Here is a 23,757-nt window from a genome sequence, read left to right on the forward strand (position 1 = left end):
TTTACTGTGCTTGGCAAACCAATGCAGCTCACTTGGATTCCCAATTGCCTGTCAACTGCTGGGTCTGCCATCCATTCATTTCCCAAGTCGTGTCCCCACTAAGCCCTTCGCTACATCTTTCATTCTGTCATCGCTAACATGATAGGGAATTCCCCGGGAAAAGGGGAAACTTCATTGGGAAAGGCTAGGAGAAGTGTGTACCAGCTCCCCTCCATGCTAAACGTGAACAGAGCCAAGATCTCTCAATCTGTGACGGCTCATTTGGAAATGTGGCCCTGGGCTCTTGTTCCCTCTCGCCCTTGCCAAATACAATAATTCTTTTTCATTTCTCCAGCTCAATTTTATAATTTTGTGATTTTTTACTGTCAGCTATGGTCTTTTGAAGTATTTTATTGAATTTCCTGCTGGACTCAAGTCCATTTTTCGTTTTGCCCCACCTTAGCTCCCTACTGCTGTTCCACTTTTCTCTCTATGTCTTTTGCAAGATGGTCAACCTCTAAAGCCTTCCCAGTTCACTTCCCAGTCTTAAACCCACTTTAAAAAAAAAAGCTCCCCTCCTACTGCATCAGTTGCAATCATTATTTCTTCATCTGGATTTCTCATTATTTTCAGCAATATTTCTTTGCATTTCACCTCTCGACTCTGTCAAGAGTAGCTGTGGGTGATATCATTGTCATGTCACTTCTGGTTTACATCACATGGATTGACAGGAGGACCCGGGCCAGCTCTGCTTCTGATAATGGCTGATCTAATCCATACCACTGTGTACTTTCTCCCACTCAGCTCCTCTGTTCTTGGCATCGATGCCTTTAAACCCAAAAAGCCTCTCTCTCTCACCCCCCTACATGTGTTTGCAATTCCCCTCAGGGGGGTTATGATTCAACAGCGGCATCATCTCAATTCGTCTCAAAGCATGAAGCATAGCAAGAGAAACTAAAGTGGGAGACAAGATGGCCCTCTCTGCCCCCCTTTTAGAGGCAGGAGCTTGAGTGTGTTTGGCGGAGTTGGACGTGAGGCTCGCTCTTTGGGATGTGGGAGTTTAAGAAGAGAGTGCCACGCTGGCCTAATCACATTACGGGTGCCATATTATGTGTCAAGCTGTCACTTTCAATTTGAGCCACCGCACTGCAGCAACGGGCCCTGTCTTTTCTTCATATTTCTGTTTTGATTGGGGCTTGATAGTGACTAGGCAGGAACTGAGTGTACATAGCAAGCAACGGAGACACCATTCTACCGCGATGAAGAACGCTGATCATATGTTTATAATTAGTATTGGTTGGGGTGGGGGGTATGTGTGTTTAAGGGGGCTGGGGCAATCGTTCCCACTGACCTCTTCACACTGAATCACATGTCTAATCTTATTCTTGTCTCCCATAGTTGAACTGCTGTCATGTGTCTCATCGTTCAATCTGTCACGCTGGTTGACGTGGAGACCGTGTCAAAAAGGCTGGGGGTGGGGAGAGGGCCACGGGTTTGTGCAGGAAAAGTCTGCGTAGTCGCTCAGCTCCATGAGTGGGGTAAATTGAGGAGATACAGACTGACAAGAGGGAAAGAAAGGGTAGGAGGGGTTATGGGATGGGGGGAACAGGGTGTGAGTTCAGTTAAAGCCAATTGTTCTCCAATTGAGTGGAATGACTCAGAGGAATTGGTAGAAGTTGGGTCTTTTGTGTGCAAGCGGCTGACACATTTGAGCAAATTCCCTGTTGAAATCCCCCGTTTTCATACTCCGGAGTGTCTGTTTTTACAGCTATTCAGATCCAGCCTCCCCTGAGCAATCACTGACCTCCCTTTCTCACTCCCTCTTTACCGCCCTCCATTTATCTATCTCTCACTCCATCTCTCCATCCGTCTTTATCCGATAAATCATTGGCTTGGTCTTAAAGCCCAGCAACCTGTCAAGGCTGAAGTCTTCGAGCTGCTCTTTCAGACGAAGCCTCAGTATCAGTCGACAGAAGAAACAAAAGTAATGAGAGATGAGAAACAGAAGGAGAAGAGGAGGGGTGGAGAGAGGGGAAGTGAAGGGGAGAGTTGGGCCTTGGTGGCCATGCTGACATCCTGAGACATCCAGCTGGGTATCTGTCAGTTCTAATGGGTTTTCATTTCAATCTCCTCTGTAAATGCTAAATATTCCCTGCTATCGGAGGGCTGTTTGGTAGCCAGCAGACGACTTAGAGACCAAATCGCATCCTCGCCATAGCCAAGTTTGAGGGAACAGTAGCACTACAATAGCATTATAATTCAGGATTATAGTGTGCAGTAGCAGGAAAAATGCAGAATGTAAGGAATATGATTATATTTGTTAGCTACAAGTTAGCTAACAGGTTATTTAATGTAATACTAATTTAATTAGCTCCTAATTGAGTTAGCTGTTCATGAAAATGTGCTTACATAATTACTTGGGCTGCCCCAGATACAAACATCATATTGTCAGTGGAAGCTTAAGAATTTTGTAGTCCTTTTGTAACAGAGTCTTTACAATGTGTGATTTTATTTATCATAAATACAGTAGAGTAAGTTCATTGGTCTCTCAGGAGCTAAATGCTACTGTTAGCTGTGAAATTTTGTCTGTTCATGAGAGATATGCACAAGGTTTAAACTTAGCACTATGCACAAATGTAGCATATTCATATCAATATTCTCAGTATCAGCATGCTAGGGTTGTGACTTCTTGAAATGCCACTAAGAAGTGTACGAGTGGATGTAATGCATTTTGGTGCTAAATTGGTCATGTAACATGGAATAGTGCACTCGACAGGCTAGCTAGCAGTTGTGCTAAAAAAAACTTATCTTTTATAGCGTGTTGGGTCTGAGCCGACCATGGCATGCTGTCATACAGTTGTAATATATTTTATTCAAAGCATCGGCCTAAACTTGCAAATCAGTTTTGACCTAGAAAATTTTGATTCAGATACAGAATAATAATTACATAATAAATAAAATAATACAAAATAATTACCAACAAAGTATAAAATGATTAGGTATAGCTGCTTGCAGTTAAGAAAAATCAGGACCTACACTTACCTAACATGTCAAAGCAAAGCTGACATAAGAGCATAACAATGTGACAGTTTGGTCTTAAACTACTCATTATATACTCATTATAGACTTTCAATCTTAAAGAGTAATGTGCCTCTCTATATGTCAGTACATAGGTAAAGACACCACAATGCCAGGGGCAGGGCTTCCATTTCATGCAATATATAGCTCAGTGGTATGGATGGAGCATGGCAGTCACATTGCTAAAGCTACGTGTTTTCTTCCCGTTTTCTACCAAATCCTGTATGTTTCATGCATCTGTCACTTTGAACAATTTATTTCTGTCACTTTGTTGTTAATGCAAGACTAATCCTTTGAAAGGCAATACATCCATCGGTCGTCAACATTATTCATGCTTATTTCCTGTATGATGCTGGCCAAATTACAAAGGACAAATTATACAGCACAAGGACCAGATTATCCAAATGCAGTTACCAAGGCATCCATATAAGTGCAAGTAACTTGTCATGCTCGGAGTGTTTCATCTGACTTGATTTATTATGCCTCATTTACATTCCAGCTTCTCACAGAGCTAATGGTCCATAAATCCTGTGTAGATAATGTCCATAGATTAAAGTGAAATAACAGGCAGTATAAAACAATCCCAGAACAGAGTGATCTGTTGTTTCAATAATGTGCATCATTAGTTTGAAAAGCAGACCTCTGACACACATGCATACACAACACTTTATTCAGTCTCTTTTTCTCTCTATAACTCTTTTCACACATGAAAGATGGTACATTGTTGGTTACATTTCTGTGTAAGTCAGTGGTTTTTTGGCATTCACACTTCAGTCTCCCATAATGAACAATTCCATTTCAACTCTTTTCGCACATGATTTTAGGCATAGATCACTGTTTTTTCCTGTTCTGTGTTCTCACTTCTCACACATACTCCCTCAATGATGAATTTTAAAATTTGTTTTGCAGTTGAATTGATATTTATCTCCCTGGGTTGACTACCAAATCCAAAGTGCGTTGTTGTCAAAGAAAGCAGCCTTATGCTGATGTTACTGCTGTTATATTTACAACTGAGCTGTAGAAAGAAATGCTACTAGGAGCTAAGTAGGGATATTGGCAGAGCAGATTTTGCAGACTGCTTGCTTACTGTGTGAATAACTGCTAACAATAACAATAACAGCACAGCAAACTACACCGTGATAGTTCCTGGGCCCTCAGAAAGTACTACCCCTAGAGCATGGATGTTTTGGGAGCCTGGAACTATGGCCCATGAGCTACATTTCTGCTGTTGAAGTTCCTAAAATAGGTTTGGGTTTTTGGAAAAGTTTTTGTGGCAAAGGGCTGTATTAGCCCTTTTTGATTAAATGTTTCCATGTTTTAAGGAGCCACTAAACTAGGAACTAAAAAGTAAATTTTGCAACAACACAGAGTCATCGTGTTGTTGTTCTTTGTTTTTACTGTTGTGTGACATATGTAATGTACATGTAAAGGAGATATGCAGAGTTGGAAAAAGGAGACTGAAAACTCCCAAACACCTTTCTTTGAAGTAGCGATGTGAGTTTGATTGACTAATCAGCGACATTCAGCCCTGCAAACCCCACCCAGGAAGTTTCTGAAGCTTTGGAAAGTACTACCCCTCTTGCAGAGGAACTAAATGTAGTCCCTGGTTCCTCAGCAGGTTTAGATCCTGAGTTCCTCAAAAGGTTCTTAGCACATGGGAAAGTCCCTGCAGTGAAAATGCACTATAAACCATTAACTATTGATACTAGTTTTAGCCAGTGTTTGCTTACTGTGTGAATGAATGTTTAGCAGAACTTTAGCAGTATGAGGTCTGTGTTTCACAACTCAACAACGTACTGCATTGCAAACTCTGCCCTGATAGTTCCTGGTTCTTTGGAAGGTACAACCCCCCTGAGCAGGGACATTCTGGGGGGCCCAGAACTGTGGCCTAGGAATTAAATTTAGAGCCTGCTTCCTCCAGTCGAAAGGCAGGTGAAGTTCTTGGGTCCCTAACAAGGTTCCTAGGTTCTGAGAAAGGTTCCTGTGGTGGAAAAGGGCTACACGTCTCTTTCTCTCACACACAACATACTCAAATATGCACCCATGGTCATTACATTTCCCACACATTTCTCATACAGATGGAACAATGGTCACACACTCATATAATCACAAACACAAACACATACACACACATAAGCCCACTGACAAACATATTTAATTCAGGCGTCTAAGGGGGGCTGAAAAAACAACATGCTTGCTGGTTTATGAACACACTCAGCAGTTCCCAGCACAAGTGGGGTTTAATATTTTATGAGGGAGCAAAAGTTATGGACTCTAATAAATATGCACACATGTGCAACTTGTGCAGAGTTATTGGCATTGGCAGGCCACATTAATATGTCACATTAAAGTAGACCGCCTGTTGACAAGCCTGTTTGACCCTGTCATTGTGGACACTCCACACACACTCACACACTCAGTGCCATTGCGTGCCTTCTGTATTTTGAAGAATTGTTATGCACTTGTATCCTAAAACTCGTAGCAGAATATATTATGTCTCCTAAGGTTCAAACTGAATAATGCAATGCAGATCTTGATATGTGTCAACCACCAATGAGAGGAAGTAGCAGCACTGAGAGACAGAAAGAAAATACAAGTAAGAAAGAAATTTAGAGAGAGAGAAAGGGAGAGAGACATCAAAGGCCGAGTGTTTTCCATACAAGAGGGTGAGCAGGGCTTTAGATCAGACAAGCTCTTCTGTAAACAGCCTCCTCAGATCCTGCCAGCAGGAGGTTCCCCTTCAGCATGCTGCTTTGTCTATCAAAGTGCTCCCATAGTATTGAAGGGGCACTGGAGCAGTGCTCCTTGCCACTTCCCTACCTCCCTCCTCATATAGAAAGCCGGGCCGCTACACCCCCCCGACACTGAATCACAAAATAAAGGTGATTATCTCCTCCCACCCCCACCAGCGCTTCCACCTCTTCTTCCCTTTTTTCTCCCTCCAGCTCCTCATTCTCTGTGTTCTTCTTCATGTGTTTCAAAGGTTCCTCTCTTAAAACTCTTAAAACTTTCACCTCATCTCCTCCTGCTTCTCCTCCTCTTCCCTCCTCTGCTACTCTTCAAACAGCTGTTTTGTTCTTGGGAAAACACTTTTTACTAAAGGTATACTTTTACTATATTTTGTCTTTTGACCTAGAGGAAGGAAAAGAGCAAGAGAACCAGCAAAGGAAAGTGTACCGTGAAGGCCAAAAGAGAATAAGGTCCATGCCGTACTTACTAACGAGAATACTGTTTCTCCTCTCAGCCTGAGTGGAAAGTAATTGTGGGGCTGAATTTCTTCTTCTTCTTCTTCTTCTTCTTCTTCTTCTTCTTCTTCTTCTTCTTCTTCTTCTTCTTCTTCTTTTTCTTCTTCTTCTTCTTCTTCTTCTTCTTCTCCTGGGCTTCAGGAGCTTTACACGCTCCTCCCTGCTCTCATCCTCCACTGATCAAAGCCCGCTCGCACAGATATATTTCCCCTCACAGACAATGCCTCTTCTCAAGGTGCTGTCAGGTTCCCTTCTTTGCTTTAATTTCATCTCTTAAACTTTTTTTTAATCCCCGTACCCCCTGCCTCCCTTCTCTCTCCTTCTTTTGTGAGGGCTGTCAGCCGTGACAGTTTGTTGCCAGGAGGGACTTGTGGAAAGAGAAGGTAGGTGCACTTTTACAAAGAGCCGCCGCCTGGCTGCACCCCACTCACACTGTCACTCAAAACAGCCCGCCTCATGCTTGCGCACACACGTACACACAGGCAAGGTGACATGCCCGGCTTTCATGCACCAGCACCGGCAACAACGGCGCTTGCACATTTACACACAAACCCACACAGTGAAACATGACAGACACCTTGACCTTGTGTTTGTTGTGTCACGTAAGGTATCAGCGCTGAAGAGCGAGGACCGGGGGGGCAGGGAATTGGGCTGTGAAGCCAGTTGCACTGTCTGGGTGTCTCAGATCATAAGCCAGAAGGAAACTCGGAGCGACAGAGCCGTGATGGAGCACTGGCAGAGCCTGCGCTGACAGGACTTAGATGACAGACAGAGGCTGACAGACGCTGACATCTCTCTGTCGCCTCGGGGAGACACGCAGCCCTGAGTGAAACCTGAGGAGTCCTCCCTGCAGCCATAACTACCAGCCAGCCCTAGCAAGCCTAATCCCTTAAAGTTCACACAAAGACGCCCGGGTGACAGAAGGGCAGGAGCAAAAAGGAAGACAAGAGGAGTATCATTTAATTTTCTGCAAGAGAAAGATGATGAGGAGTTCGCCTTGAGGGAAAGGATTGAGTTTGTGAAACATTAATTACCCCCCCATCCTTACTCCCTGCCTATCTGTCTTCATTTTGGCAGTGCTGGGGCAGCTCAGAGCAGGTGAATAGCTTCATCTGTTCTTGTGAAGGCAGTTGTAGGCAAGCTGAGGAATTATTCTGATGTTGAAAGTCAAAGTTCTTAATAGAAGATGCCAAAAGCCAATATTTTGGGGGGATATTCAGCATCTCAACCATGTCTGTGGCAAAGAATTCCAGTGGGTGAGATAGCCTCTGAACCATCTTTTTATATTTAATGTGGAATGTTGGATAACAACCTACTCCAGCTACATGAAGCTAAATCTGAGATCTGTTGAAGAATGTTAAATCTGATGCCTAAGGTTTAGCTCTCACCTGTGATTTTGACCTTTTTCCTAGATGGTCATGTAACAAAGAATGTGCAATCCTGTTTTGTTCACTAAAGCAGGACGATACCTCTTACATATGAAAAAAGCTTGTGTTTGCAGGTTGATTTCGAAAAGTTCTTAGTCAAGACAAAAAACAATAGAAAATCAGTTAAACATCTTCTTCCTCTTTCGGAAAGACATACCATTAATATATGTATTACTGCTGTCATCAAGTAAGGAGGAGCAGCCAGCCCAGTTACGCTACTGCGTCTCAGCAACCTTTGTTATCTTGCCTCTGTTCTCACTTATATTGTTTCAGTACAATCCTCACTGACATATTTTTCTGTCTGCTGTCAGACAACTAAAGGTGTATCAAAGAGTTATTTGATTGTAGCTCATAAATGTTTACCACCTGTTAACTAAGGTGACGAGTAATTCCTCCACGTCAATCATAACCTGTCTGACAACATAAACCAGTGTTTTCCTGACATAGAGACATCTGTGGTGTACCGCAAGAGTTTTACCACCACGCCCGCTACAGAATCCGGAATGATAAAACGTCCATCATGAAATGTTAAACTGATTCATGAAGTTGAGTGAGGTCTGGCTTTCCTAATGGCATTTCCGTTTTTTCCTTTTTACAGATAGCCTTTTTAGTTAGGGTCTGTGGTTCCGGCAGGTGTCATTTGAGCATGGACCTGGTCCAACAGATATATGCTGAAACTGGCAAGTGGTATTTAGGCTATACATCCACACTACTTCGTTTTAGTTTTAAAATACGATCTCCGTCCAGACGAGCGTTTCAGCCCTGTTTCAGAAATAATCTCTGTCCATAATAACACGCCTGAAAACGCATATCACGTGACTATTCATGTACACTGGGGGGCCGGTGTAAACAGGAAGCAGACTGTCTACTCTGCCGGTGGATGCTCAGTTGTAGTAAATACTGCAAACAAAGGACAGCAATGGCAAGAAGTAAGACCAGAGATTTCTTTGTTTGGACAGACAACAAGGTCAGCAACGACTGTAATTCGTTATCCGCGTTGATTGAGCAATTGGTAGTCGAGGCTGTCTTTGTTTGTAGTAGTAGTGTGGACGCTAGGTGTAAACATAGCAGAACTCATGCGTTTTAAAACGAAGTGTGGATGTAGCTTTAGAGGCCTTCTGAGTGCTAAGTAAATAATCCCGTGCCATTATTAGGTCATTCTGTTAGAGCACAAACGCACAAAACGCAGTCCCCTCATTCATTTCAATGAGACCACTGCATTGGCCCAGCAGGGTCCCTGACATACAGGGCCGTCAGGCAAAAAAAGTTTATCCTAGCTCAACTTTTGCTGGAACACAATGCAGTGTCATTTGGCCAGTCAATATTAAATTGGACATCTGTGGCAGATTATGTCATGACGTAAACAGCTGATTGTTTACCTTGCAAAAGTGTAGACGGGATAATCAGAATCAGAATCAGAAATACTTTAAATAAAATGACTGCAGCTATAAAATGTTTTCAGAGCTGTAGTATTATAAACCGCTGTGTGTTGTTTTGGCCTCTGATTAGCCTTGATCATTCAAACTGAACTTCATGGATCATGTTTCATTGTCTCACCAGGACCTTTAACAACAGGCCCACACCAACCCTTTTTTTACAACTGTTATTTTTGGTCTCAAAAATTAAGGATTTTAATTTTAAATTAATGCTAACATTAATTTGAAATTATTTTAAAATGAGAGGTTAAGAAAAAGATGAAATTACTTAAAACTAAGATGGTAGTATATGATGTTTCATGAGATCCTATTTCATGGTGAGTTTTTGGAGTTATAGGTAATAGTGAACACTTCCAAGTAGATGATGGAGTCTCAGAGATGTTCATCTGCATTTTTATATCATGACATATGGATAACTGTGTTAAAGGAACTTCATCGTTTTTTAGCAGTAGGATGATGAATATGGTCAGGGGAAATTTTGTAGATCAAAATTATCTGAACATGTATGGCTGTAAAACTGTCACCGCATTTGCAGATTTATCCTTATTAGTGTAAATGAATTTCCATTCCACATAAGGACCCCCATTGCTTGTAGGGGGGATCCTCACCTCCTGGACCCCATCTGTCAGTCCTGCTGAATAGGCAGCCAGCTGGGTGCTATAAAATCACCTCAAGCACTCAGTAACCTTCAGTGCTGAGTGTCATGGCTTAAGAGATGATTGTGCTGTCTTTGATGAGCAAAGGTGCCTCATCTCACACTTCCCTTTAAAACTTCAAGAGACGACCACTCAGCTCCCAGGAATGAGGATATTAGCTCGTCAGTGGGGTGACAAGTTTAGCACAATAGGGGCGTTTGACTGGGGTGGATATATTGGGCGAGTCAAAGGGTCAGAGAGAACCAGTCACATGCTATTAGGCTCATGCTGGTTAATTTTACAGAGGAAAAGGGGGCAAACTTGTTTTTTTTGGGGTTCAAAGCATGTTAGTGTCCTCACCAAACTCACTTGTACTTGAACTTTACTATCTGAAACTTAACAATTTGGGAACTGAAACAGCACCCTTTGTCTGTACGTCCATTTGGTTGTTTACATTTCCAGTTCAAAAGCCTTGGCTTGCACACAAACAAAACTTTGACAAAAACTGAACTACGTCTCCACATGCTTATAGAAAGTTGACAACAAAAGCTTTTTTTATTTCAACTTTTCCTGAAGGCAATGTTTCAGATCATACATGTGATGTTTGAGTCAAGGGAAGGCTTGTACACCCGTGCATCTATTTTGCCACCTTCAAAGTTATCATTTGTGATCTCAGGCGTGAATGTAGAGTGAGTATCTATAAGACATAATGTATTCTCCACAGTTATAACTCTCTGTTCCTTCCCCTACCTCTGTCTTTCTCCCAGTTCCTCCAGTGGCAAACAACACATTACTTTGACTGACAGCTCCAATCATTCTACTGTGTTTGCTTGGCAAGTTCAAAATGTGACTGACACTCAGCTCATTGGTGTCAGGAAGGGAGGGGAAAAGGGCAAGAAATTAAACAGAACACAAAATCCTCCCTGCATGACAACTCCCCCCTCCTTCTGCCATCTTCAATCCCCCCCCCCGCCTCCACTCCTTCTCTTCCTCTTCTCCATCCTTTTCCATCATCTTTCCATTCCTGTCATTCCTCTTTTCCGCAAAATCCGTTTTGATAGCAAATCACCACGGGCCCGCCAAATGACAGATAATCCTTCACAGTTTTATCATTAAATCCTCTTCTTCTTATTTTGTCTCGCAGCATGTACAGTACGTACAGCTGCTGTGTTTGCTGATACAATCTGCCAGCCAACGCGAGCCGTGGCAGATCACAACGAATAATGGAGGAAGCTCGCCTCCTAAGCCACAGATAAATCATAATAATATTTCTTTTTTTTTTTATTTACATGGGTTTAAGAACTGATTTTCACTGTCTTCCAGTTTTCTACATTTATTCCACCTCCCACCTCATCGTGACCCCGACTAAAATAGGTAGATACACATTAATAAAGCTATACAGGATATACTACATATTTGTATGACCATAAATTAATAAAGGTTGGGTAATTTTATATTGTGATGGAGTAATTTACCCCAGCACTCATTAAAACAGTTTCGATTTCCATCATTATTATATGTTCATGTCATTTCAACACTTGCTGAGTGCCGTTGTCAAGCTCCTGCACACTGTGTTGTGTTCATCACATATTATGCACGGAAGGGGGTCCAGCTACGTAGCTGTCTTTATTTTTCTACATATATATGAAATGATACTTTGGTGATGATGATGAATGATATTTTATTAAAATTACACACATGCATGGTTGCAAATACCTACATCTAGACAACAACTTAATAACAATGTAACATATTTATTGGTAAATGGATATTATTGGGTTTGTCCTGTGGTGGTGAGAAGGATTTTGGTTCACTTTAATTTTCCTCATGTGAAACTGTATTTCAAAGGAGTGATTTTTTCCAACCCACTGGCAGTTTTCTTTCATTTTAAGAAAAGTAAGATTAATACATGTCTAAATAAAAGATTTAGTGACTTGTTAAAAGAGGTGCTAAAATGACTTATAACAAAAACATAATAGAAGTGCATACTGTGAAAACAACCCTAAACAGGCATTGACAGCCATGACAACATGTGAACTGCCCTTATAATTTACCTGTTACAAGTCAATTATTTCTATTAAAAATGGGGAACATGTTGTGTACCATATCTACATAATAACTGATCATAAGCAACTGTAATTTATTGTTGTCAGTCTCACGGCAAATGGCATGACAAGTTGGCCCGGCTGGCTCATCAAAGAGAACAACACCTCAAAGCGACACTGATGACAAATACGGGCGGTGAGAAAGTAAGGAATTAACCACATGATTTACTCCGGAAAGCTCTGCCTCCAATAATGGGTTGGCCTGAGGGATGACTTTGATCCAGCAGTAAGAAAGAAAGAACGAGAATAAAGACAGTAGAGAGCCTCAATTCCTCTTCATTGTTTAGAACATTTACCGTCCGATGTTAAAATCCTCTTCTGATGAAGAGGTAAATCCTGCCAGTCTTTTATTCAGCACTCAATATAAAGGAGGGTGAGCCTGAGAAATCATTCATACACCTGCACAGGGTGTAATGCCTCCATCCTTCTCCCTTAGGGTTAAACAGGCAGTAAATCTCTTTGCAAAATAACTTTCTTTCAGCAGCCTTATAGCAGATCCACTTCTATACTTCTTATACAGATACAGATGATCTCCTCGGAGACAGGGGGGTGCCAAGAAGCACAAAACAATAAAGTGAAAGAAATGGAGGCACAGAGAGGATCAATGTAAAGAACTGAAAAGGCAGAGGAGGTTGGAAGCAAAGTTGAGAAAACGAAAAGAGGATATTTGATGTGATTTGTTGTTATTACTGAGAACAAAGTGAAAGGTTGTGTAATATGTAAAGTACATATGAAAAATAAAGGATCTACCATTGGAAATGTTTTGGTTAATCATAACACTCTGACACACAGAATTCTCAACATCATAAAGGTATTAAATAATGAGCTTATGGTCCTTTCCCCTGAAACACAGCTAGAGGGATATTTGTGTATACCTTTGTTTGATCTATGTGGCATTGTGAGTGCAAGTACAGTATGTGTATGCTTTCCAGTGTGTGTGCATGACATGTGTGCTCATGCGGGTGTGTGCTGCGGTGAGAAAAAGAGGGGTTGAGAATGTTGTGTTGTATTTGCAGGGAAATGTGATTTATGTTGTGGAACTTTGATCTTCTAAAAGACTTTGGAATTTTACACAACAATAATTCTCTTTGGCCTCAGCTTAATAAATGATGTGCCTGTCCAGAATAGACTGATCGGTGTTGGACAGAAAAACAGGGGGAGGAGGGCTGCACTTGACATTTGGACGTGTTTTTGGAGACCTAATTCCAAAGATGGGATGTTATGGGATCATGTTACTTTAATAAAAAGGCCTATAAATGGAGGCTGTAGCTCTTCTGAGGCTTAATGGAAGTAATAACGCATTTTTAAATAAATACAAGTCTGTCTGCTAGAACCAAGTGATACATTGCTCATGATGGTTTTTAAATTTATAGTTTACATTAGTGGCAGCAGCAACAGCAATGACCGCTCAGCACCAAAAATGGATACACACTCTGTTTGCACAACCTTATCCCACTATCTTCATCTGTCTGCATATACAGAGGAGTATGTGCACAGATGTAATCAGTGCATGTGAAATCGAAGGGTAAACTAAAGAAATAATTGACTCTTCACTAAGCCACGCCCCCTCATGGTTTCTGTTGCTACATCTGTCAAAATTTTCTTTCTCCCATAAGAGGCAGTAAAAAATGCGAACAGTGGCAGATTTACCTCTCGAAATTCTTAGCAAAAGCAAGCCTCTAATTTCTATCTGACAACCGTCGATTTTGCCATCTGAAATGACAACTGTTGCTAGCATATTTTATCATAGCTAGCTAGCTAGCTAATTATCATAGCTAATTACCATTGAAAAGGTCTTTAATATCCGCTTGATGACTAGGCCAGATATTGTGCTAAAAGACTGAGGCTAAAGTTATAACCAACTGATGATCCATGTAGAAGACGCGGGAAAAAAGGAGCAGCATTGTTTTTGTACTGCAGTGTAGAGCTAGTTTGCCATAGTACTTCATACAGTACAGTACGATAACGGAGAATTTAAGAGAGACATTTTTTCTTTCTGACTTAACTCTGTTTGGATGCTGACATATTTGGATTAACGCAAAGATTATTATGGTTATGAGATTTATGCTTTTGTCATATTTTCACTTTTAACGTTGCAAGAGAAAAGGTTTTGAGACGAGAACTAGCAGATGTGTTTGGCAAACGTAAAGCTATCTTGTGTGATGATTGGGCTGCAGGGATGGCAGGAGCGTAAAATTATTCAAATCAGGACAAAGCCACTACACTCTGACATAGTAGCATCCGGGTCCAGCTCCCACATAATGGGTATACTACACAGTGCATGTCCCATTCCAAAAGGGGTCTTTTCTAATATAACCCCACAAAATAATGTGGTTAGCTGTTGATATGCTGCTTGGCATTGGAAGTAGCATTACTACTGTAGGAAGTAAGCAGCTTACATCACAGCAAGCAAACACACTGTTTAATCCATTCCTTACACTTTTGCTCATGTTTTTGGTTTTGGAAAAGCTAAAGAGAAAGACCACGTGCCAAACTCTTTGTATACCGAGCCCCCACAACTCTTCAGCATATGCTTGACAGGTCTGCAATGCCTAGTCACAATTGCCAAGCTATGATTGGACAATCACTGATGGGGGAGGGGTTGAGTGTAGTGAATAATCAATTATCAAGCAATTTTAAACCAAAGTGGATGGAAAATCAGAAAAACCTAAAAATACATCAAACATACTTAGCTGGCCACTGAAGATAAATGTGTTTCTCCCTGGCACCTCCCTGGTGCTGGGAGGGACTCTGTGCCTTTGCTCAGGGGCACTTCAGCAGAGCGTATGTTTACTGACTCCCGGGCCTTGACCTCGGGTCCTCCTGTTGAAGTGCAGATTCTAGCCACTCACTACAGATAAACAGAAACAATACACCAACTCACAGCCACATAATAGGAAACACAATGTGAGTCCTTGTCTCAGTTTACAAAAGAATGCCTTAAATGATTTCCAGGGAAGTGAGATTTCTGTTTGTGTGTGTGTGAGGGAATGAAGTCTGTGTTTCTCATTTTGTTATGTGTAATAAGCAGTGATGAAATCGCCTGCTCTCCAGGTGTGTGCATGTACACACACACACACACACACACAGATTTTTTTGGATGAGGTCACCTAAAAATGAGCACACACTCTCATAATGTACCTTATAAGGTCAAGACTACTAACAAAAGTAACTAAATTCACATCACTTAGATGGAATGTTGATGAGACATGACATATGGGCAAAAACACTAAGACGAACACACACTATATACTGTATATACTGTTTAACATTGTGGTCGGAGGTGAAATATTCTCTTCAGACGGAGGTACACAGGTAGCTGAAAGTAAGGACAGGTCTACTTTGCACTCACCATAACGTTGACTTCCTTACTTGCTGTCAAACTACTGTTTCACTTAATTTGTAGGTTATCATGTAAAATTACACTACATTACTTTCTGGAAGCATAACTATAAATCTGATGCAAGGGTAGGTTGATATATACACATGTATACACTTTAATTTTCTCTTCTCTCCCTTCACTGAAAGGACAGGCAATCTGTCAGGAGAAGAATTCCTCCCTGCAGGCCTGTTGAAATGAACGACCTTGGCTGGGCCATGGATTTGGTTTTAATAGCAGCTCGCACAAACACTGTAAATTTACAGCAGGGAAGTGCTCACTGAAAAGAACCTCAAATTCGCCAAAGCCGTAAGTCCAGTCAGCAGTCTCTCACTCTAACAGTGTCTCCATCCTGTTCTCTCACACTCTGTCAGTAGACAAGTGACTTTCTCTTTTTCTCTCTCTTTCACAGAAGTGTTCAACCTGCATGTGACCATCACCAGACTGGTCTGGTAGTGATTGAGGCTGTCCACACAAAACTCATGCTCTTAACAGGGCTAAACGTTGTCACTAAAAAGCTGTTTTTAGCCACACTAGTGGTTTAGTTCTAGGGATGGCAATATTGGTTGGGCCACCACTTTGGTCCAGACTGATATATCTTAGTCCATTGGATGAGTTGCCATGACATTTTGGACAGACATTCATGGTCCCCAGAGGATGAATCCTACTGACTACTGACTTTTTTCATGTTCCCCTCAGGATGAATTGTAATAACTTTGGTGATCCCTTGACCTTTAATCGAGCACCATCATCACCAACATTTCCATTTTTCAAGTTAGTGTATGACTAAATACCTGCAAAACTAACGACAGCTGCAGCTGTAGTTTGTGTTTAATAAGCAAATGATAGTATGCTAACACAGTAAACTAAAATGGTGATAATGGTAAACATTGTACCTGCTAAACATCAGCATGTTGGCGTGTCATTGTGAGCATGTTAGCATGCTGACATTAGCATTTAGCTCAAAGCACCGTTGTGCCTATAAGTACAACCTGACAGCCGCTAGCATGGCTGTAGTCTTGTTACACTCAGAATGGCAGATGGTGTATATGATCTTGTGTAACTTACAGGAATTTTGCATCTTTTTGTGTCCTTATGAAAGGCTCAAGCTAAAAGTTGTGTTAACATTTCTTTTCAGGCAGATTTGCGAATAAAAAGATGGAAACAAATAATTTGAGACAAAAAAAAGTAATCAAAGTAACTGCTACTATCTATGATAGTAGGGTTACTGCATTTATAGTACACGTAGAATAATCCTTCTGTAACATACCCAATGTAGTACTCCATGTCCACTTTTCATCTCAAAAATCCGTCCCCCGCCAACATTCTCACAACGGGAAGAACACTTCCCTCCTAACTAGCTAACTTACTAACAGATGGGATAACAAGTAATCCAACTGCAAAATTAATCTTAAAATCCATCATCCATCATCATTTAAACAACTTTGTTGAGAGTTCAGAATGTTCTTCTTCTGTCCTTTTTCCCAACTTATCGCTGTTCTCCTACTTTATGACCACCCATGGTGAATAGAAAAATACACCTAATCTCTCTGAAACACTCATATTTTGTGATTTTCCATATAGAAAACCTATGTGTGAACCACAGAAACCACAACTTTACTCAGCAAAACCAGGCAACGTTTTGGGCTCCAGGAGTTTCTCTTTTTCCTCGTCGCTGGCAGCTGGAGGTACTCAGCACTGACTCTAACATGGAGCTTTGAAATAGCAATCAATGCCTTTATACTGCAGGGAGGGCTCGTAAAAGTGTCGTTGGGAGGAATATATGATGTCGTATTTCACCCTCCTCTCCCTATTTTTAAACACTGAGTTATGGCCTCAGAAATGTGTACCCATTAAAGGTGATATGATGTATTTTCTGCCTTGTTCAGAAGCTCATTCATCACCATGGACCAAAAAGAAAACTGCACTTACTCTTTCACCCCTTCCTCTCCCATTGTCCCTCCCCTCCTCACCCCAACACCCCCCACCCCGTTCTTGTACGCTGTCTTGAGTAATTTACGATACACCGGTAGTGCAACCTTCTGGCAGGAACTGCAAGAGCAGCTTGCTCTCTCTCCTGGCAACTAAATAACCTTTTATAAAAGACCAAACTTGGCCAAGTCATCTGCTGCTTCACATTAAGACAGGGCAGAGCTGGACAGAGACTGCAGCAACATACAGGAAGAAGAAGAAGGGTGAAGAGGAGGCATCCTGATGGCTAATGTGGATACAATCCTCGACACTCTTCTTTCTCTGGGTCAGCGTGCCGATATATGGAAGCAAAGAAAGCCATTCATAAATAATTGATTAAATTTCACATTTAGGTTTTCAGATGTTTACAAAACTCAAAATATTATGGACTTTCAGGTTCACATATTCAGATATAAAATTCCAGTCTCCGGAGTTTCCAGTCACTCATCTGAACTTTTCTTTCTTGGCTCATGACTGATAGAATGTCATCTTGAATTTTGTCTTGTCTTGACTTGAATTTTTGGATCCGAAAATTTGACCAACTTTTGAACCCTAAAAAATACTTAATATAAACTTGATTTAATTTTTTTTACTATTTGCAGAAATTTGTAAAACTTGATTTGGAGTTTTATGCAAGGAATTCAGACCAAATAAAATTCAGATAGATGGTTTTCAAAGTAAAATATTTCAGTTCTATAAATTCAGTGGTATTCAATATTAGTATTCAGTAGCTTTATTTGTCCTTTCTGTGCTTCCATACTGAAAGTACTGAACGATCTGTGTGAAGATACACTGAATATTACAGTTTTTTCCAGTTGCTAACAAGCATTGTTCAGTACTGAAACCCCATTTTCAAAACTCTTCACACAGTCAGCGAAACAGAAGTCAATGCAGACCAAACTGTGAACCATTTTTCATTGCTTTCAGACAAAATGCATTCAGTGACCACACTTTTCAAAATTCAGGAACTCTTTTCCCATTCGTACTCCACAACATGCAAAACACTGTGTATTTTCAGCACATTCTTCTAATGCTAACACACTGCATTCAAAATGATTACAAACACATTCAAAACAGAATGATGGCAAATTCCAAGCATTTATGCAGTAATTATTTTAAAATACTGAAAGTATACTAAAATACTGGAGGCAACGAAGACATTTCTCCTGAAGACTGCCAGGGATGGATCAGACATCCCAGGAGGAACTTTCCAAGATACCGGAGACGACATCAGATGTGATGTTGATGAGAACAGAGAGAGCAGACTAGAACCATCACTGTAGTTGTTCACTTTATTATAATAAACAACTACACATGTTGTTACAGTAATGTGTAGAATGTATTTTATTTATTCTTTTTTATTATCATTGCAGCCCTGGAGTTTTTCCCCCTCTTTTTTCACCTTTTGGTTATAATTTTCAAGTGCTATATTCATATAAAAAAAATGAAATTTTGATTAATTTCAGATTCATTCGTGTTACAAATGCTTTCAATAAAGTGAAATTGTGTTACAGTATTTATGTGGAAAATCACTGAAACTTTAAAAAAGAAAAGTTCATCAATCATGTAATGCTCCCTGTTGTTAGTGTTTTTTAGGTCAGTGTGTTGTGAATGAAATGTGTGTTTGCTGAATGAGAATTGTTGCCAGTGTTATGGTGGTCTGAGTGAGTTTTGTAGGTGAGATTAGCTGTTTGGCCAACATTCATGCATGAGTTTTGAAAATGTGGTTTCAGTATTGAACAATGCTTGTTAGCAACTGGAAAAAACTGTAAATTACACAGGAGCTCTTCTTGAGTGCAACAACTTTTCATTATTTGTTGCTGCAGTATTCCTGTACTGTCTGCACCTTGCTCATGTGAGTGTGTGTGTGCGCAATATTTGCTGTATGATTGTGCTTCATAACCTTCATTGCACGCCATCTAACTCTCTTCCCACCTCCCCTGTAACTGGCCCACTATCAAGTAAAGCTGAAATAAATCAACAGAAGCTGTAATTATTCCTAACAGAACAGAGTTGTTGGCGGTGCTGTTGCTACTGCTATGTTTTGTAGTCACCAGAAGTAGTGTGTGTGTGTGTGTGTGTGTGCTGCTGTTGCAGTCTGCTCCCAGTGTCTGCCGACAGAGGATTAATCTCCCCAGCTGAGGCAGTAGCTAAGGTCAGCAAGGGAAATATTTCATAAGTGTCAGCTTGGCCCGTAGCCCTCAACACAGAGTTCGAAATGAGAATGCACGGTCACATAACAAACGGCCGTGTGTGACTTTGCAAGGCTCACACGGAGCACGGGGGGGTGGGGGGGCACGTGATATATGGTAGTGCTTCACTTTCATGTATTCATCTGAGCCGGTGAATTACTGCCAGGGACAAGCACGGTGCTTTGTCACCACAAGGACCCAGTTGAGACAAATATTTTGGCCACACGAGGTCTGAGTCTGGAATGTGTTTTCCATTACTGCCTGTTTTTTTATTTAGGGAGAATTCATAAAAGTAAATCCCAACTTCTGCTTGACCACGTTTAGTCAATAAAGTCAATAAAGCAGGATAGTTTTAAAAAACCCCACTGCATGTGTTGTTTTACACTGGGCCTAAAAACGGTCTTATAAATTGACTTTGTTATATTTACTGCATTTATTACTCACTGTTGCAGGTTTTTCTGCTCCTGCGGTGACCCAGGGTTGGCAAGCACTTGCAGAGAGATTAATGACATAGGCGGGCCGCTTCAATAACCATTTGTTTGATGTGTCAAGCCTGATAGGCGCTGATTTACTTACACATTGATAGGCTTTTAATTGAGCAATGCCATCTCTTGTCATGTCAAAGCTGTGGCAGCTGACATGACATGCCTCTGTGATGACTGACATGTACTGCTGAGGTCCACCCTTCCCGCCCCCATCATCATTATGTTTGGCTGGAACTTTGTGGCTACTGCAACCTCCAATAACTTCTGTTGTTAATCAGGTCATGAATGCCAGATAGAGTCACTCTTTTAAACAGGCCAGTGGGGCTACATTTGAGAAGCTAGATTGAGCAATTGTCTATTTTATTTATTTTCCTGATGAGAAAATGTGTTGTGGTTTTGATTTTATGACAAAATAAGAATGGTTTCCATGAAACAACAAAGGTTGGATGATGAAGACACACAGGCGGTGACTCTGACCGTGAGTGGAGGAAGCAGCGTTGACTTTAACAAGCGTGAGGAATGTGCTGGGAAGATTTTCTTTGCAAGTCCTGTTGTTCCTTTTACCAGACCTGTCACGGGTCCAGCTTGTGAATACCTTGATTGTGCTTCTATCAAAATGACCCCCCTCCGTCGTCAGACCACTGGAAAAAAAACATCTTTTGATGTCATCTGAAATTTCACACAACAATGTAGGATGATCTGATCTGAGGCAGACGCTGTCTGGCAGCGCAGGCCCGTTCTCCCTCCACCTACTCCCCACATCTCCTCCTCCTCCTCCTCCTCCTCTCTCTGTGCTCTTGATAACTTCTCCGTGTGGAGGACAATAGCAGCTTTTGTTTCAGAGTGTGGAGAGAGGACTTGAGGTTGCACGGGCGTGGGCGGTGTGCAGCCTACGTGCTTGTCTGCGAATGCGTTTCAGGTGTCGCGAGTACGACAAGGCGGAACCATGCACGGTGTAGGATTCGGAAATAAAAGTGCCAATCTGCGAACACAGAGGGAAGCCTATTATCCCGGCGTGATTATAATGCAGACAGATAGACGACAGGTAGGCAGAGTGGATAAGAGCGCTAGCTTGCGAGACGTGAGGAGCTGACAAGAGAGACAATCTCCCTCCTAAACTGGAGAGATAAGGTTGTCAGCCGCAGCTCTGACTCTGACACACACACACACAGGTATACAATGTAGACAGTCAGATAGATGATAGTGTATAAGAACTACAAAAACACACACTTTTAAGATGGTATCATGCACAGTATGGCCTGTCTGTTTGTGTGTGCAGGCTACATTTTCTCGTGTGAGTGCATGCACATTCAAGTGTGAAAGGATTAGTATGTGTATGTCAAAGACAGAGGGAGAGGCAACCACAGAAAGATAAACGAGGAAGTGTGAATACATTAAGTACACTGTGTAGATATTGTTTGTGGACCTTTCAGCTCAAGGAAATCCTTGTTTCAACATTCTGTCCTGGCTGGAATGTTGCCTGCGAGGCTGTTTTTAAGTGTTTGGGTCTAAATGCCATGTCTGCTACACCCCATGAAACTGTCTTAATCCACTTTTTTTCCCTCGGTTTTATTACTGCTGGAGAAAACACTAGGGGTAGAGCAGAGCCCCAGCCTCAGGCCTCTATTCCCATTCCACACACCCCATAAGTCAGTCACAGATAATTAAATAGGAGTTATTTACACTCGTTTTCCCTCCTCTGCCTCTCTGGCGCTTTTATCATTTCTCTCTCCTTCTCTTTGTACAGTACTGCACGCAGCCAGACCTTGTCAAAGTCTGGCTGACACCAGACTTTGACAAGGTCTGGCTGTAGAAGTATAATAAATTGAAAAGAAAAAAAAAGAAACAAGACTCTTATGAGCTCACATCAATGTCAGCCCCTCATTAAACAATCACACAGCATCTAAATAACGCTAATCCCAGCATGCGCCACAAAACGCCTCAGCACTTCCAAACAGAGCAAAAGACAAACGAGCAGATGAGGATTTGCTTAAGCCAGGTTAGAAGAATTCAGCTGCCTAATGTCAGCATTATATATTTACTCTGGAGTCAAGCAAACAGCAGCTTTTCAACACTGGGATGAATTAGGCCCCGCCACAGAGCTATGGTGTCCATTACAGGCCTCAGTGGCTCTATAAATCAAAGGATCACAAGGGCATGTGGGGTCCACTCCTCCTCAGCCCCTATCAGCCCCATTCTGAGGGTTTTGTTTGGCTGTTGTGCCAGCCAAACCCACTGCTTTGATACAGCCATGGAAAGGCATGGAAATGCCCCGAGGGCCAGCGGGACCTGGACATGCTGAGAAGCCTCTTTAACGGGAAAGCTGCCCCCTTAAAATATCCACAACAGGAAACAGCCATCAGTCATCGACACGCCAAAACAGCTGTTACCAGCCTACATCAAGGGGACACATGAAAGGAGTTGCTCCCTGTTGTTTGAGCCCTCCCTTGTTTCATTCTCTCGCTGCCTTTGTCTGGCTTTTCCCGATGCCCTCCTCTTTGGTCTCCTTTTAAACGCCCCCCTTCCTTATGCAACTCCGCCCACACTGCAGCGACTTACCCACTCGCCCTCTTAACAAGTGGATGACTGTGTGATAAACAAGAGCCCAATTGGAAACCTCACAACATAACTAGCAGTCTGCGTTCTAAAGAAATGTTTGAAGTCCCCTTTAAGCTCTCAGCGTTACCTTTAAATCTTACAGTGAGACGGCAGTTGTTATGCGTCACCTGTTTACGCGTCTCGGCCCAAGGTGGTGACAGACAGTTTTAAACAAACAGACGGATTCAAAAGAAGATTGTACCGCACTTAGCCCAGCGGCATGCACATATTCTTGGATCTCTGCAGGTCAATAAAGCGTGAGTGGCAGTGTGTGGGTGATGAGTGACGACTAAGCCTAATGATGACAGGTCAAACAGTGACACTGTTGAGTGAGGCTGAAGTGACTCCTCATCACACTGCTTTTCCTCTCAGCTGCAGAGAAATGGCAGCAGCCATTATAATCAAGGAGCAGGCTGATGGCAGTACAGTTTGATAAGGCCAGCCTGTGTTGTGAAATGTTAAACATGTTTACCTATTAAACCTCAGAAGAAAGTCTTGTGCTGGTGTTCTTTAGCCAGTAATCAATGATCCATGACACCACTTTAAACAGACTGAATACAACAGTGTTGTAATATCTTGGATTATAGATCGAGTAGTTCAGGCCAAGACATCTGATGGTTGAAGAGGCGTTCCAACCAGGATGGAAATCCCCATAAAGCACAGCTTGTTGTTCTTTATGGAAAATGAAATTAAGTTACTAGGCTTACTAATGTGGCAACCAAGGAGGCACTCCATTGTCTTTTTGTTTTCTCTTTTATGCTTATGTACAAGCTGGAGAAAATGTTTGAGAAAAGTAGTATTGATGCATCTGTAATACTTGTGTACTGTACTACTTAAAAAAACACATTACATTGGAGTGTTTTTGGAGTGTGTGAATGCAAACCCAAAAACTGAAGATGTCATTCCCTGTCACAGCAAAAGATGTGAAAATTAAATCATGTCAATTTGCTTTAATCTGGAAAAATTGAATTTAGCCCAGTATCAATTGCAGTTTGTTGCTGTAATGCAATAAAGCTATTAACATACCAGAAATGTCCATTGACAGTAGGTTATTATTTAGAATTGAATGCACCTTTTTACAAGAACGGGGTGGATACATTCCACATAACTATACATAGTCTCCATAGTTGAACCTTACTGGATATATTTGTGTTTTGTCACACAATGTATAATGTCATGACATCTGTGATACAGTAGTTATATTTTGAATGTCTAGTTTGCATGTGG

The sequence above is a fragment of the Siniperca chuatsi genome, linkage group LG5 (assembly GCF_020085105.1).
Source record: "Siniperca chuatsi isolate FFG_IHB_CAS linkage group LG5, ASM2008510v1, whole genome shotgun sequence".
Classification (NCBI taxonomy): Eukaryota; Metazoa; Chordata; class Actinopteri; order Centrarchiformes; family Sinipercidae; genus Siniperca; species Siniperca chuatsi.